This window comes from Adiantum capillus-veneris, chromosome 1 (assembly GCF_014529385.1).
Source record: "Adiantum capillus-veneris isolate H3 chromosome 1, ASM1452938v2, whole genome shotgun sequence".
Classification (NCBI taxonomy): Eukaryota; Viridiplantae; Streptophyta; class Polypodiopsida; order Polypodiales; family Pteridaceae; genus Adiantum; species Adiantum capillus-veneris.
The window spans coordinates 50,391,985-50,401,954 of record NC_140931.1 but is presented as its reverse complement, the minus strand read 5'-3'; the positions used below and the strand labels follow the sequence as shown (position 1 = coordinate 50,401,954).

Genomic DNA, 9,970 nt, shown 5'->3' with positions numbered 1-9,970 from the left:
AGGATTCATCAAGCTCATCCTTGTTTGTCGTTATATATGAATCAATAAAATCCACCACCTCGTCATTCGAAGCAATGCCAAATACAGGTGCATTTTCTATCCAAAGCAACCCATGGTCATGTTGGCTTCCTCTTTGTTGGAACTCAGTGACAAAGAAATAATCCATCAGCTCACCGAGAATGGTTTTGTCAAACGTTTTAGATCTTTCTTGTTTCTCTAAATCTGTGGGCATAATATCGAGTTGTTGTAGTAGGATCTGATCGGACTAGTGTTCTCATGTCAGCACACCTATTGGATTGATTGTCTTCAACAATGTGTGGATTGAGTTTAATCAAGCAATCCATCAACGGCTTCCACCTTTGCTCTGCGCATGAGAATGTAATAAAGAACGTGGGTTGTCCTAATTGTCGAATCATGGTGAAAACATTGAGCTTCAGTTTTGCTTTGTAGTCAGTGGAAGTCCGCAAATTCTCAAAGTCACTATATCCGACTTGGGATGAAAGTAGTTGTTCGACATTGGTTGTTGATTGAACATCTTTAGCTTGCAGCTGCTTGTCTCGCCGCTTACCTTTACGTAAACGCACCCATATAGAGCCGAGGACCTTGCTGATGATAATCTTCATTGTCTTGAAAAAAATATTATTGATATCTCCTGCAAATCTTCTGTCCACATTGTTAAGCTCCCATTGCGCGACTTTCTGATACCTTTTTTTTGCCAAGAGATGATATTGCCTTCTTTCGCCAAAGAACAATGCTGGGAAAGATAACTCTTCACAAGCTTCATCGTCAAAAAGGCTCAATGGTGAAAACCCCTCACAAGGTGCAACACTCTTGGCTTGTGCATTGTGATCTACAACTTGCTGAGAAGTGTAAAGGCCATGGAAAAGAGTGTCAGATGGTTCTTGGTCATCTAAAGAGTTATCAAAGTTAGGAGAGATAGGAATGTCGGAGATTAAAGAGAAGGCAGATGACCAAGAAGAATTGATAGTGGCACCATTTTCAAGATACAATGGCTTAAGCACAAGTTGATGCAATGCTCGTAGCACAAATGAGGGCCGGACAACTCCACTTAGGTATGCATGATCATATTCTAATTTTCGCTTGATCTGCACAAGGACAATAGCTTGATCGTCTGCGAAGCGAGGCAATACAATTTGCACCCTAGAAAAATCTGCCATAACGTTGACAATGCTTCCTCGCAACCCATATTGCCCCTCATAAGTAAGTTCTCTTATTTGGGCAAATGGAATTCTAAGAGACACAAGACGGCGCTCTATAGCATTCAATTGTGAAACATTCTCCATAGTTCAATTGAAAACTAGCAACCCTTGCATGCAAAAAGGTGGAATTTGTTGACATTTCAATGCCCGCTTGCAAGCAACACATGCATGAGAGTCCATGTACGAAGTAGTGACAAGGACTCTCAACTCCTTCAAGAGAAGCAAGTCACCGTCTGATAATAGCCTCAAATTCTTATGAAAAAACAAACCATTGCAAGAGGCACATGGATAGCATGGAACATCTAGAATTTTTCTTGCGTAAAGAGTTGCTCGTGATTTTGACACCCTCACGTCACTGCTTGTTTGTAAACTCGGGTCTTTCCACATTTTATAAACCTTAGTTAAAATTTGCTTTCTTGAGAATGAATAAGGATAGGACGCTTGAAAGAGTTGAACAATATCTTTAGCACTTGCAAATGGATTCTCGTTAATCAACGTGGTCAAGCAAGCAATGTCATCTTTGCTCCAAACACAACGTGGCTATTTAAAATGCTTCGACGACATAGGAAGCCATACACATTTTGGTTCAGAAATAATGGAAGCAAGTGAAGGTATTGAAGATGTGGATTCTATGCTTATGCCTTCACAAAAAACAGATTTGATAAACTTCTTATTTTGGAAGACATGGACAACACATGTCACATTAAATTGTCGGCAAAACAAGATAACCAAGTGCATGCTCAAGAGCCGAGACGTTCCTCGTGTATGTATCAAAGTGTTCAAGTGGTCATGCAATGCGGTGCTATCAACAACACTATTTGTCCATGGTGCAATCCATACAACTCGTGTTTCATTTTTATTGTTAGCAAGGTCAAGCATTATAAGGTCAAGAAGATGTTTTTCCAATTCAATGAGAGACATATAACAATTGAAGAGACAAATCAAAGCTTGCAAAACATCATTGTTACTATTATATGTAGACCAAAAATTTGGCAAAACATAAAGCTTTTTGTCATTTACAAAAAAGGATGAAGGATAGGCAGCCATACTACCGTTCTTCAAGCAAAAGGTTAGGAGGAAAGATACAATTTAGGGTGCCTTGTAATCAATCACAAAACCGTGCTTGTCTATAGAGTATGTTCCAGCTTTGCTAAAGGCAACAAGAGATGATTTCAAGTCTAACAAATTCTCATAAAACAGGCTGAGAAAAGGCTTGGGAAAATTTAGAACTACATCCACGATATTTCCTTGCAGAATTACTTGTACAGCTTCTCCATTTTGCAAACAGATTTTACCTTGAAGAGAAGGCAACTTCACAATCTACACAGGCTTTCCACGCGAGTAACAAAAGGGGTTGCAAATTTGACGACTAACATTTCTGCCTTTGCAAGAGTCACACACATATTCCACCTCCAAACTGTTGATGTTAACAATCTCCAAAGTTCCAAAGACCTACAAACCATTATGAGATTACAACTTGCAAGCAATGCTCACGCAAATAGATCTAGTTAAAGTAGATTACCTTCTTCCCAAATCCCATACTAGTGACTTGTTTTGAGAGATGCTACGAGAAAACACTCTTTAGATTTTTTGGCAATGCACAAATAAGAGTTGCGTCCACCACAGATAATATGCTTGATGCTGATTTGAAGACGTTGATGTTGTGCGCAACACATGAAAAAGAACCCTTGGTTTTCAAAGCATCAACCATGAGATGATAATCGACACACCTGGAAGGAACAAATAGCAACTGCACAAATAATCCAGATTAGAGATAAGACTTAAGATATCAAGGCAAAATAGATCAAATTGATGAGTCACACTTGCTCTATCACTGGATGCAGGGCCATCTGCGATGGTTAAACGATAACTATCACCACCATCGGACCTTGTGGAGGTCTCAACCTTCACAACAGTGAACGCGATAGTGGGAGCGAACTCAATCACTGCCTTATCAGTAAGCAACTCCTTAATTCTATGTTCACGGTAAATATGTACACAGCAATCAAATCTTTTAGCTTTTACAACAGTAGTGGCAGCATTTGCATAGAGAGCCCACAAGCTAGTACCTCCATCTTTCCACACTTTTCTCTTGACATACGCCCCCTCAATACGCTGTCGTGCAGCTCTGCTGCCATGTAGAGAAACAGAGCAGACAAATGCAAGCTAAGCTTCTTTGAAGCCTACACATTTAATGGTCAATGATCAGGGCTTGTTAACAGGCCAAGTTTAATGATTAATGTATGCCAGATGCGGCTTTAAAAGGCCAATTGATACCTTAATGATTCCAAAATGACTATTCTTGAAGTGATCACAGATGGGAGTTTATGATCTAGAACTGTAGTGCTTAAAGTGCTCTACTGGCCTGTCTTTACGGCTCGTCGATTGGAGCTACGATGAAGAAGTTATGGCATATTCAAGTTTGAGTCGATTGCAGATCCGTACTGGATTGGGCAACTGCAAGATCCGTACCGGATTGGGCAACTGCAACTGAGGTGACAAAAATAAAATGAATGCATGGGCTTGAAGTGCTCACTTTGTGGAGCACGTCGGTCTTTTCAGAGCAGTGATCGGAGTCTCGGTCGCCAAGATATTAGCCGTTAAAGATTCACCGGGGGCCGGCTTCGTACCAGTTCGGTCCGCTCGATTGGAGTGCAGCAAAGTAAGTGTTCGAAGAGAATCTTGTCCAAAATATTATCTCTGACAGTGCATTGATAGCAGCTACATGTACGTCAAATGTGGTGTATGTACGTCTCATTAAGTACAAAAACTGCTTGAAGAGCTTCATGTGATCTCATGGAAAGCATTGATTGCGGGATTGACCCGAGGGGAGAGAATCCCTCATGAGACTGTTGACAAGGACTGCTCGAAAGAGATGTCGTGCTTGGCAGTGCTTTGGCCGACATGTATGCTAAATGTGATGCCCTTACAAAGGCTATGGCCGCCTATACTCACAATTCAAATGGCCGCCCAAGGGCCACAACCTTGGCCGCCCACTTAGTAAACTAAGGGCTTTAGTGTGTAAGGGAAAAATAAAAAGCAAAGCATGGCGGGCAAGCAGACAACGAGGGGCGCAGGGGGTGAGATGATGCTTGTAGCGCCTTCCCTGAGGCTCAGACAGGCACGCTCGTGAAGCGGAAACTCCTCGACATCCCAGGGCGACCACTTTCGGAGCCTGTCACGGCAAATTTCATGCTAGTCGAACCCCGGCCCTGCCACTTCATAAATAGGACTCCCACGCCACGTCACTGACGGCGCCGTCGTTGTGCAGGTTGTTGGTAAGTGAGACCGGGTGAGTAAAGAGAAAAAAATATAGGGTTACGAGGGGGAAGCAAGAGAGGCATGAGGAGGATATCAATTAGGAGAAAAAGAAACGCTCTCTCTCTCTCGTTTGTGTTGGGGACGACACGGCAAGGAAGGCTCTCTCTCTCTCTCTCTCTCTCTCTCTCTCTCTCTCTCTCTCTCTCTCTCTCTCTCTCTCTCTCTCGTCTTTCTCACAAGGGGCAAGCCAAGGCGAGGAGGAAGAAGGCAAGCAAGCGGAGCTTGAGAAGAGCTTGTCGAGGCAAGCAAGCAAAGCAAGGGAGGAAGCTTGTCGAGGCAAGCAAGTGGGTCGAGAAGAGCTTGTAGAGGCAAGCAAGCGAAGCAAGAGAGGCATGAGGAGGATCTCGATTAGGAGGAAAAGAAACGATCTCTCTCTCCCGCTCTCTCTCTCTCGTTCGTGTTGGGGCTCTCTCCTCTCCTCTCTCTCCTCTCTCCTCTCGTCTCGTCTCTCTCTCTCCTTCTCTCTCTCTCTCTCTCTCTCTCTCTCGTTTTCACAAGGGGCAAGCCAAGGTGAGGAGGAAGAAGGCAAGCAAGCGGATCTTGAGAAGAGCTTGTCGAGGCAAGCAAGCAAAGCAAGGGAGGAAGCTTGTCGAGGCAAGCAAGTAGGTCAAGAAGAGCATGTCGAGGCAAGCAAGCAAAGCAAGGGAGGAAGCTTGTCGAGGCAAGCAAGTAGGTCGAGAAGAAGCTTGTCCAAGCAAGCAAGCTTGACCAAGGCAAAGATCTCTCAAACTCTCTTTCGATCTCGTTCTTAAAGCTAAGCAAGGAAGAGCTTGGACAACTACAAACCCCTAAGCTATCGGGGCGAGTTTGGAAGATCTCTTAAGGGAAAGTGAAGGAGTAAAACTGAGGAATCTGTGAAGGGGGTGAAGACCGAGAAAGACGGGGGGGGGGGATGTTGAAAGATCTCTCTCATTCTTTCTCTCAATTAAGCATAAAAAAGACGACAGAGGCGATCAGAGGATGCTAAATAGAGATAGCTTGCAGAGAATTTGGCAATAATTGAAGCATAAAGATTTAGGCAATGAGTAGAATTAGGTACATGAGACAGATAAAGCCACAAAAGGGAATCTCATCACCGGCAATAGTCTGAAGGTTGATTAAGCATTGTATTAAGTCCGGTGTCGTTAACGGCCCGGTTAATCCGGTAAACGGGAGCTTAAACTCCTAGCTAGCAGATGATCCAAGTGACGGTGCTTGTTAACAGCCCGCCTTGGCTAAGAATTCAATTGTACTCAAAGCTTTAATCAATTAATTGAAGGGTACGGTGATTTCCAGATTCAGTTGCATCTGTTTCTCTCATTCTCTCTCTTTCACACCTCTCACAGCCAGAGGCCCGGCGCCTGCCCGGCTCACGTAGCGAACACATATCCCCAAACAACGCACAAACTCCCCGACTTCAGAAGATTCAACAAACTCATTGACAAACACTTCTGTGACAACAAAGGTGACAGTGTTCTTGGACTCTCTGTCTATTAAGTCAGCCTTCAAATGTTGCGCATAGCTAGCTTTAGGTATTTTATAAGTACCATACTTGCATAACACTTTTCCCTCAAATGCAAAAGGAAAGGTAATAGCAGCAGAAAGCTCTGATATGGAAAAACCCTAAGAGAAGGCACTAATGCCAATTGCGAGCCAAAGTTGTCACTTATTGGTTCATCACTCTCCTTTGGTGCGACAAAAGCGGAGCTCGAGTCACGAGGCTGTACAGAGAGGCCTGTGACATAAATATGTTATTCACAACCTTAAACAAGCTTCAAATCATGGACATAATAGAAATACATTACCACGTGCATAGCTTAGAGCTTTTCTTAAGGCTTTAGAAGGGGATGACCTCTTCAACTTTGGAGCAAGATTTTTCAAAAGCTTTGGGGACAAATTGAATTTGAAAGAAGGAGAGAATTGTGTTTCAGGTAAATCTAACAAACCAGAGGAAGCAGGAAGGTCTATCGTAGCTTGCACACCCTCTTTACCCACATTAGAACACTCAAGGTCATCTTCAAAATCGAAAGCAAGTTCCTCCTTATTCAAGTTAGGATCGTTTTGATCATGTTTGTGAAGCTTGTCAATTTGGAAAGCAATCTCGTTTACCATTTCCAAAGAGGGGGAGAATTAGCCAGAGTCCTTTGGAAATTGTTCATTCAGATATTTGGGGACCTTGTGATCATGCTACACCAAATGGTTGTCGATATTTTATCACATTTACGGATGATTACAGCAGAATGACATGGGTTTACTTTCTAAAGGCAAAGTCAGAGGCATTTGAAGTATTTTTGGAGTTCAAAGTTATGGTTGAGAAAGAGAATGGTTGTCAAATTAAATGCCTACGTACAGATGGAGGGGGAGAGTACATGTCACACAGTTTTGATGATTACTTACGTGAACAAGGCATAAGAAGACAGATTACTTGCAGAATAATAAACAAAAATTGGCAAATCGAGGCAAACAAGTTTCTTCTTTACGGCTGGGTTGACAGTCGTAGTTTGGCCACCAAGATATGTGAGAATATCCAAGCTAAAAAACAAAAGCCGATAAGATTTTTCACTGTTAACAAGGCATTTATCAGACATACAGAAAGATATAATACATCAAGACCAAACTCGATTTAAAAATATAAACCCAAGCTCAATCAAAACACCATATGGTCACTTTCATATCCGCAACGAACCCACAGCAGAAACAACAATCCAAAATATTGTTCAAAAATAATAACAAGAAAATAGAAACTGCTTCTTCAAAATATTATCCGTTCAAATAAAGCTAGCTCAGGGCTAGACTTTTCCGAGTATCACAACTTCTATCTGCAGTGACGCAGACCTGCATATGCCATACACCAAAACTGAAGGCTGCAAACGAACACCAAATTACATTTCTATATAGCATGCCAAATCACAAACGCCAGAAACTTGTTACAAAATTCACAGAAAACCAGAGCATGTTAAGCATAACACAAACCATACACAAATTTCACCCAGCAGCTAGCTTGCACAACATCGAATATATAAACAGTGTTAATTGACAGATATGAATGTGAGACTTTCACAAAACAAATCCATATTACATCAACAAGCCGCTGACAGAGTAAGAAACATAGATACTCCAATCCTGTTAATTCTGCCAGCAACCTGGAAAAGGTACAGATAACCCTCCATCCAGAAAAGAACCCAATATTTGCAATAATAATCTGCATACAATCATAGAACAAAAACGAAGCGAAAGCTGCACCATCTTGAAAGATTTCCATCCACATGATTTCTGTTGTTCCCGCGCATTGTAGCTGATACCCAGCAATTCACTGCCAATATACAAACATGTAGACATTCAGATGCTCAAACCTTTTAGCAACAACCAAAAAGGACTTAAACAACCACCTGCATCAGCCTATTTCACATGATTTCCGCTATCTAACAGAGCCGGCACCGTCCTCCTCACGGGTAGAATACATCAGACGAGTAGAGGTCAAGCATGACATGCCTCCCATCGCATGGAACAATGGGGCACCATTCTTCTCACGGGTAGCACACATCAGGACGACAGAGGGCAGGCATGAATCGGGCCGAAGCAGCATTCTTCAGAGACAGTGCTTCGACAGAGGGCAAGCATAAATTGGCCGGAATCAGCGAGTCGCAGCACCAACAACAGTGCTTCGGGAACAAAACAGGGGCGAAACTTCACTGTCCACATGGCAAACCTAGCTGCTTAACTCAAGCAGCACCTAAACACGGAACACCAAAACACAAGCAGAGAAACGGTGCGCAGAGTTCGGCAGCTTACTCGAGGAACAATGACACAATCCCCTGTCAAACAACGACTTAAGACACACATGGAAAGACCGACTGAGGATACGCGCGTGCCTTCAAACGCCTAGATGGCTACCGCAAGCAGCAAATCAGAAAAACAAGGCCAGCAGGTAATCACGCCATCTATGCAAATAAGCTCACGGACGTCACTGAACAGCAGGCAAACGTTCTACAAACAGAAGCCTAACCTAAAACATAACAAACAAAGCTTTAGTCTTCATCGCTCAAGCTCAGACACAGGCTCGAAACCCAAAAGTAATGCAGACACAGAGGTCTCGCAAAGCGGGAGTAGGCGAGCGAAACGAGGTCTCCACTTATGACCACCCTATAAGTTTTATAGGGGGGCCTTCTTGAGCTCCACCTGATAACGCTCCAATCACAAGACCCTACGTGGCCTCATCTATCCCCACTCACCTAGGATACCCTCACCTTATCCCCTCACTTAGCATACCCTCGCCTTGCAAGCCTTTCCTCGGCCCACCCAACTCAATCATGGTGCTCATTGATTATTTTTATCCAAAGTTATTCTTTCTAATTTTAGCCAATAAAAAGAGAACTCAACACTATGGTCTTTGCCCTTGGGCATGTCAAACAAATGAAGTGAGCCAATGAGTGACACATGGATACCCTCTCCTTCCTTAAAATTTTTAAGCTGCATTATATATAGTATAGATATAGATAGAATATAGAAGTATAGAAGACAACAAATGAGTACCTTAATTGTCAGCACGTTGTACCTTGAGGCTACCTTGCATTTTTCATATTCAATGAGGGATTTCCATTACATAAGTGTAGTAGAGCGGCTAGAGCCTGGAAGGCAAGTAGATATGGCTATCTCCATTGGGAGCTTTAGTTGGGATACGTGCACTTAGAGTAAATACATACATAAAAGGTGTAGGGCCGTAGGCCACAAACGAAACCATAATGAACCTTTTGAACTAGAGATCTGTCTTTAGAACATAACAAACAAAGCTTTAGTCTTCATCGCGCAAGCTCAGACACAGGCTCGGACCCAAAAGTAATGCAGACACAGAGGTCTCGCAAAGCGGGAGTAGGCGAGCGAAACGAGGTCTCCACTTATGACCACCCTATAAGTTTTATAGGGGGGCCTTCTTGAGCTCCACCTGATAACGCTCAATCACAAGACCCTACGTGGCCTCATCTATCCCCACTCACCTAGGATACCGTCACCTTTATCCCCTCACTTAGCATTCCTCGCCTTGCAAGCCTTTCCTCGGCCCACCCAACTCAATCATGGTGCTCATTGATTATTTTTATCCAAAGTTATTCTTTCTAATTTTAGCCAATAAAAAGAGAACTCAACACTATGGTCTTTGCCCTTTGGGCATGCCAAACAAATGAAGTGAGCCAATGAGTGACACATGGATACCCTCTCCTTCCTTAAAATTTTTAAGCTGCATTATATATAGTATAGATATAGATAGAATATAGAAGTATAGAAGACAACAAATGAGTACCTTAATTGTCAGCACGTTGTACCTTGAGGCTACCTTGCATTTTTCATATTCAATGAGGGATTTCCATTACATAAGTGTAGTAGAGCGGCTAGAGCCTAGAAGGCAAGTAGATATGGCTATCTCCATTGGGAGCTTTAGTTGGGATACGTGCACT

At 42.9% G+C, this 9,970-nt stretch overlaps 1 pseudogene; it reads right to left on the bottom strand.

Moving 5' to 3' along the window:
- Positions 1–2,309: 2,309 nt before the first annotated feature.
- LOC147464709 (uncharacterized) lies at positions 2,310–7,788 on the bottom strand (annotated as a pseudogene).
- Between the last annotated feature and the right edge of the window lie 2,182 nt (positions 7,789–9,970).